The 8283-nt window shown below is 33.7% G+C and overlaps 1 pseudogene; it reads left to right on the top strand.

Moving 5' to 3' along the window:
* Nucleotides 1-252: 252 nt before the first annotated feature.
* LOC107574621 (glutaminase liver isoform, mitochondrial-like) overlaps nucleotides 253-8283 on the top strand; it is a 17500-nt pseudogene continuing 9469 nt past the window's right edge.

Here is an 8283-nt window from a genome sequence, read left to right as displayed (position 1 = left end):
GATATTATTAAATAAATAACTCATTTTGGTAGCGATAGTGATTATTATTATTATTATTAACAACAGTAGTAGTTGTCTAGCAGTACTAGTATTTTTTTTAATTGTCTATTTGGTTCTCCTTTTATTTACGGGGTATTCCTTTCCAGAATAGAGATCCCTCCTCCAAGATGCAGTTAAGTTCCTCCTATTTTCATCCAGCTAAAAACTGGTTGTTCACACTGAGACTGGCTCTAACACTTTGTCTCACTGAATGCACAGCTGCCAAAAAGATTCATCTTTGTCTCCAGATGCTAGACAAACACGCCATTTGGATTTGTTAAAACTCCTAGTTGATTGCCTTTACCAAAGTATAAAGGGAAGTTTCATCATGGAGAACAGCTTGAGCCAAGAAGCAGAGGAAAATCCCTATCTGTGGTAAGAACTGTTTAAACTTTTGAACATACAGAAAGTCCGTTTTAAATGCGTAAAGTCTGAACCTTGAATCAGTATTTTCGATTCAGTTTAGACCCAAGGACTGCAAAAATAGGGCATAGTGCTCTCTAACTAATTTAAGTAAAATAAAATGCTAAATATATTCTCTCAACAAGCACTTGGGCACAGCTTTGAGTTGAGCTGACAATTGATAGCTGTCAGAACTCACACAGATGTTTCTCACCGCTGAACTGTTCTTCATGACTAGACTTGTCTTTACACAGACACACTTGCTTTGATCCCAAAGTCTCATTTCAGTGAATCTACAAAATCCTCTGAGAATTATATATTAATGTAGTTTTTACTGATGTTTATTATGGCAAAAGGCAAGCTGTCAAGAAAACACTTGCATTTCTAACTGTTCTTAATGCATATCTGAAATAAAACATACAAGCTTTCTAAATAAACATGCGTGCAGATAGTAAAAAAAAAAAGTTTTGTAGTTTTCAGAGAACACCGTCTCTCAGACGTAAATGGAGAAAGCGCTACGGAGGCCTGGACGGCAACAAACTGCTGGAGCCAAATAAGGAGGATGACAAAAGAGGTAGACAAACAAAACACTGCAAGAGTGACATTTAGATGTGAGGCTGTGAACTTGGTGATTTCCACTGACAGTGACCCTGGTTGTGAGCGTCACATTAGCTCCAGTTTATTCTGATCATTGATCGGGTCACCACTCAAATCCCAAATTCACATCAAATCTATAGGGAAACTCCAAGTTCAGTGTGAGAGTGCTGCTTAAACTAGGCCAAATGAATGGGACAGTTCTGTAGACACTCTCATTTAACTGGGCTTGTGGTCAACATCTGGGCTATAAAATGTGCAAAGGCAGTGTGTGTGTTCTGGGGAGGAGTGATGTGGCATATATTGGTTTTAGTGTGGCTGACGAACACATATAATGCTATAAAAAGCCATAGAATCTTTGTTATATCTTCCTTTTACAGTGACATGAATGTAAATTTGACATTTATAATAATATAAACATTTTTTCTTCACAAATTACATTTCATTTATAGTCATTTATTTTTTTAATTAATTACAGTTGTATTTTTATAATTAGAAATAAAGACTGCAGCAGCAGTTTAATGCAATAGTTCAACCAAAAATGAAAAACGGCTGAAAATTCACTCACCCTCAAGCCATCCAAGACGTAGATGAGTTTGTTTGTTCATCAGAACAGATTTGAAGAAATTTATTACAGTGACATGAATGTAAATTTGACATTTATAATAATATAAACATTTTTTCTTCACAAATTACATTTCATTTATAGTCATTTATTTTTGTAATTAATTACAGTTGTATTTTTATAATTAGAAATAAAGACTGCAGCAGCAGTTTAATGCAATAGTTCAACCAAAAATGAAAAACGGCTGAAAATTCACTCACCCTCAAGCCATCCAAGACGTAGATGAGTTTGTTTGTTCATCAGAACAGATTTGAAGAAATTTTGCTTTACATTACTGGCTCACCAACGGATCCTCTGCAGTGAATGGGTGCCGTTAGAATGAGAGTTCAAACAGCTGATAAAAACAAACTTATCTACATCTTGGATGGCTTGAGGGTGAGTGAATTTTCAGCCATTTTTCATTTTTGGTTGAACTATCCCTTTAATGCCCCAAGTGAGCAACTCAAAGACTTGTGGCAAGGAGTAAAACTGCTTAGACTGTTATAAACCACATTCACATTGTTTTGTAAACCATATTTATGTTATGTGGGTTTCCTTTTAGAGAAACATACGTTACTTTCAAGTTTCACCCTAAGGGGTGGAAGTACAGTCTGCATAACTTCGTCTGGCATGTACCACCATCTGGGCACAACATCAACTTCCTGAGATGAGGATGTTCAACCAAAAATGAAAATAATTCACCCTTGTGTAGTTCCAAACATGTATGAATTTCTTTCTTCTATGGAACACAAAATAAGAAGAAAAGTCATACAGGTTTGGAATTACATGATTTTCATTTTTTCAACTACTGTATGCCTTTAAGATTTATTATTCTTTTGTATGGAAGATTAAAAGTAAATATAGACAGATTACATCCGTCCCCTATCCACAGCACCATGGTTTCATGTTTTAGTTTTCAGACATTTTTATTGTGTGGGATTTGCTGAGGTTTTGAACTGAGAGGACAACACAACACAAACAATGTCTTAAACTCGCAAGAAACTTGGTGTCCTAGATTCTAAAATAGCCTCATATACATTCTTAGCTGAGGCGGTGCTTAGTGGTTTTCAACTGTGAAAATCCTTTTTAAATCTTGCACTCACAAATAAGCACTAATCTTAATCTTTAAACCTCTCTCAAGATTCAGCAAAGGAGGATTTTTCTCATCCTGGGTTTTTATTCTTTACCTCCCACTCGTTCAGAGAATGGAGAGATGACAGATGCCCTCACCAACAGGAACGCAGACCCTATGAAGTTTACTGCGTCTAAGGTACATGCTGAGTCCTGCATTGCTCTAATAACCACACCCACACATAAACTATAAAACAGACCTGGAGGCGTAAAACTATGACCAGTATTATTAAAAAGACTGAGGTGAGGGACATCTCAATACACCTGTGCTAATGTGTCATTTTACCGCTGTCTAAAAATGAGACTTAGCCATTGAGCTGACATTTGCAAAAGAGATGTTTTGACTTAAAGGATTATTCCAGGTTCAATACAAGTTAAGCTCAAATGGTAGACTGTTTATTACCACAAAAATCATTTTGACTCACCTCTCTTTTCCTCCTATTCTTTAAAAGAAAGAAAGAAGCGAGACAGGTTTTTAGAGGTTTTAAAAGCAGAAATATATATGTAATTTTATAAAAGCACTATTAATTCTTAGAATTAAACTTGTGTATTACTTGAGATGTAAAACTATTTAAATAATATTTACAGTTGTTTTAGAATTTATCGAGTTGCATTGTCATGTAGAATTGAATAACTTTGCACAGAGAAACAAATTTATCACACTAAAAAAGTTAACATGCATACCCTAACCCTTGTTAAAAAAACAAACAAACAAACAAACAAAAAAGCTTTTAAAAAGACTTCTTATTACTCACATACAAATGGAATCTAATGTTTTTGGACACTTAATTGCATGTTAACTGAAAATGTATTATAGTTTACATTTATTTATTTGAATTTATAATTTAAATGTAAATTACAAAATGTACATTTAGTTGCACTATTAGCTCCAGTTAGCTGAATTATGTGCTTTTTTGACCCACTTAAGTAGGATTTAAGTACATCTCTATAAGTAATTTCACAGTTAGTTATACTGTTTGATCTGAGAAGCATTTATGGCATTTCTATTGAAATTTGAATGTCATGTATTAAAATAAATTTGTAATTACACATTTGTACTGAAGTTGCAAAATTTAGAACATTTAAATATAATATCAAATAACACTTTACAGTTAAAATTATAATCGAGTTCTTTACATGTACATTATTATGTTAGCCAACACATAAAATAAGTGTGCTTCTTTAAAGCACAGCAAAAATTATTGAAATATGATTTAAAATGTACTTTAAAGTAAAACCTTTAATTTGATATTATTGCAACGTGCACTTTTTAAAAGTGTACATATGTGTTTTAAAAATAGTCATGGCCTCTTATTTCATTAATATCATATTATCTGCAAGTAAATATTTTACAAATATATAATTTTAAGATCTGAAGTACACTCAATACAATTAAAAGCACGTCTTTTGCTCAAGGGTATTGTGCACATCATGTGGCTATAATCTTGAAACAATTAATATTTTTACAAATATTGTAAATATTACAATATTTTAATATGTTTACAAATCGGCCCCGTTCACTTCCATTGCCCCACTGTTCTGCTTTTTATTTTTTTTAATAAACCTGAATACATTAAAGACATTGGACATTAAAGACACATTGTCTCTGCTGCTTAGCTTAGTGTAGCATATCTGTACAATAAGTTAGCATGTACTTCACCTGTAATAAAATCCCAGCCCTGCAGACGTTGTTACTGCTGGAGGCTAACATTTGTTAGCAGGCATGCTGACATGAGAGAGTAATATGTCTCAATGTGTTTCCCCACAGTCCTAAACACCTGCAATTAGTTAGACTTCAAAGACGTGTCTGGCACCAGCATTATGTGGTGTGTTGTATTTCATCAGGCTTCAAAAGGTGTAAAACACTTAGATAAGATAATTCAGGCATAGCATGCATCATTATGTCTAGGTCCACATAAAAGCTAGTTCTCGCTCAAAATAATAATGTGCAGATGGTTTGCTTGATATTATATATAATTAAAATGTAATAGTCTATATATAGATAGTTTTTCTCAATACATGTTTTTAATGTTACTAGGAAACAAAAGCTGCAGGGAACATTCCACAACCTGTGCCAAAACATACCTTTCCATCCCAGAGGCCAGTCAATTATGTCTTGCCAGGCTCTAACGGTAAAAGAGCAAAATATAACAATATGTGCACTTATCTGCAGTGGCACACATTTCTACCTCCTGTTATTTCTCTTTTGCTTTTATGTAGCTTTGTACTCTTGCTTCCTTTTGTTCAAATTATTACAACTCTTGTAAGGCAGCAGTGTTTCCTCAAACATTCTGGTTAGTGTTTGCTCTAACCTTAAGTACTAAATGTCTGCAAATAATTGGGCTTGGTGTACAAACTCCGTTCAAACGCTATTTGTAGATCATTTCAGCTTCATTTTTTTTTAAGTTATATTTTTCTTACTAATTTACTTACTAAGTGGCATTCTACAGCAGTGGTGCTTTCGTTATATTTGCATACTGAATTGTGATTGGTCTACTTTTATACTTCTATTAGCATAATAACTTGTGATTGATCTTGTCTACATTGCATGTATTTAAACATTTAATTGCTACCTTAACGCTGCACAGTGTCTGTGATGATTTTGTGTGCGTAGCAGCTGGCTCACACACATTTAGCCTTAATTATGAAAATATGTTAATGTCCTTTTAAATTATATATTACGTATAACATTATATTAGGAAAGCATAATTAATTAAATAAATATTATAATGATAAAATACTTAGTTACATATATAAAATATAATCTAATATTTATTATATTATATAATATCTAATTTTAAGCTGTACTTTTTTAAATAATAATTTATGTACAGTACCGTTTAAAAGTTTGGGATCGGCAAAATTTGTTAAAGAAATGAATACTTTCATTTAGCAAGGATGCATTAAATTGATCAAAAGTGGCAGTAAAGGCATTTATAATGTTCTAAAAGATTCTATTTTAAAATAAATGCTGTTATTTTGAACTTTACATTAATCAAAGAAAATGATCATGGTTTCCACAAAAATATTAAACAGCACACCTGTTTTCAGCATTGAAAATAATAAGAAATGTTTCTTGAACACCAAATCAGCTAGGGATGCACCGATATGAAAATTTTGGCCAATACCGATAACCGATTATTCTTTATTTTTGAAAGCCGATAACCGATATGTTGGCCGATAAATCTATATCCAAATTGTTATATACTTTTTGAGAGCCTGATTACAAAAAAGGGCTCATCATTAAAAGCCACATCCCAAACACTTCAACATAAGCAGCCTAGTTTGAACGGTGTACGTTTAAAAAATATTTTTACTCTCCCATTACCAAATTTAGTCATAAAAAAGTCTTACAAATAAATAAAATAATGCATAAATAATGCAAACAAGTCACTGGACATCATTACACGTGTAAAGAATCAAAATGAATGCGCCATAGATCAATAAAACGGAATAGCCTCTGCACGGACAATAATTAAATGATTTTAATTACTAAACCATATTGTTGATGAAAATAATAAGAGAAAAATACAAGTGGTTGTTGTTATTAATAATATATCAATGATTTTGAAAAAGTAACAAATTAATACCACTGTTTTAAATAGCAGCCATTGAGCTGCAGCTCAAGCTGAAGCTGAAGAGCTGAATGAACACGGTAAACTGAAGCGTTTTGCTGGCAGCTTATTTAACTCAAGGAAATGCATCCTGAGATTAATATTAATACAACATAAACATAATATTACAACTTATATATGTACAAAATGACGCAGTTATTGCATGCTATAGTCAGAATGTGTGATCCTGTTGTGGATGCGCTCTTCCCATAACAACGCGCTGAAACACGGCAACTAAACCCAAAGAATTCACAACGTTTTATTATAATAATGTTCTCATTAGAATGTTATATACACGACATTCCCAATCATAGTTATTAATGTTGTGCACTGCTGTTTGGGCTGCGTGTGCTGAGCTAAAGATGATCACTGGTAAACTGAAGCGCTCTTTTAACTTTACCAAACGCATTCTATATGAGATACATCAGATATACATCAAATAAACACAATATTACAATGTACAATTGCACAAAAGGCTGCAAACGAACAGCGCGCATCTGAAGTGTCTCTGAAGGAAATAATGCATTATTTATCGGCTTTAAGATATCGGCCAAATTTTCTTATCAGGCCGATACCGATAACAGAAAAAATGAGCATTTATCGGCCGATACCGATATGGTGGCCGATATATCGTGCATCCCTAAAATCAGCATAATTACAGTGATTTCTGAAGGATCATGTGACACTGAAGACTGAGGTCATTATAAAAATTCAGCTTTGCATCACAAACATTTTAAAATATATTAAAATAGAAAACATTTATTTTAAATTGTAATGACATTCCACAATATTACGGTTTTACTGATCACATAAATGCAGCCTTGGTGAGAATAAGAGACTGACCCCACACTTTTGAACGTTAGTATAATATTTAGTTGCTTAGCAAGTTATATTTCTTCAGGAAATGCTAGTCTAGTTTTAGTTTTTCTGCTCTAATAAAATTCCCATTCTTTCCCCTTGGCATGCCATCTTTTATAAGCAATGGAGGCACAATACGGACAGTACCAGAACAGAACAAACTTCATGCCAGCCAAGCATGGCAACACTTGGGCCGACCAGAGATGCATCAAGGTCATTTTAAGAAAAAAGTGTGGGTCTCAAATGCACAAGGCAGCATTTGCTTAACATGCTTCATGAGCTACTAGCCACATGTATACTGACATATGTAATGACATTCCACAATATTACGGTTTTACTGATCACATAAATGCAGCCTTGGTGAGAATAAGAGACTGACCCCACACTTTTGAACGTTAGTATAATATTTAGTTGCTTAGCAAGTTATATTTCTTCAGGAAATGCTAGTCTAGTTTTAGTTTTTCTGCTCTAATAAAATTCCCATTCTTTCCCCTTGGCATGCCATCTTTTATAAGCAATGGAGGCACAATACGGACAGTACCAGAACAGAACAAACTTCATGCCAGCCAAGCATGGCAACACTTGGGCCGACCAGAGATGCATCAAGGTCATTTTAAGAAAAAAGTGTGAGTCTCAAATGCACAAGGCAGCATTTGCTTAACATGCTTCATGAGCTACTAGCCACATGTATTCTGACATGCAACACATTGTTTTTCAAAAGGGCTGCTGATGTGCTCTTTGATAGTTTTACCTCTGGGGGAAGAGTCAACTGCAATCGATTGTCATGTCCTCCTCTCATATATAAAACACCTGTGATTCACAAATACTTGCTAAGGAACTCGCATTCACATAAAGTAGCCTTGTTGAAAAGTTTGGGTGAGTAAGGGCAAAACTACGGTGGCCGAGAAGTGCAGAACAAATCACAATTCTGAAAACAAAATAACAAATTACAAACGCAAATGCAAGTCTAAAAAACAAAATAACAATTCAGAAAGCACAACAACAATTCAGAAAACATTATAACAAGTCAGAAAACACAAT

Source organism: Sinocyclocheilus grahami, unplaced genomic scaffold (assembly GCF_001515645.1).
Source record: "Sinocyclocheilus grahami isolate Dianchi unplaced genomic scaffold, SAMN03320097.WGS_v1.1 scaffold31.1, whole genome shotgun sequence".
NCBI lineage: Eukaryota > Metazoa > Chordata > Actinopteri > Cypriniformes > Cyprinidae > Sinocyclocheilus > Sinocyclocheilus grahami.
The sequence above is the reverse complement of the archived record's forward strand: the minus strand, read 5'-3'. Positions and strand labels throughout refer to the sequence as shown.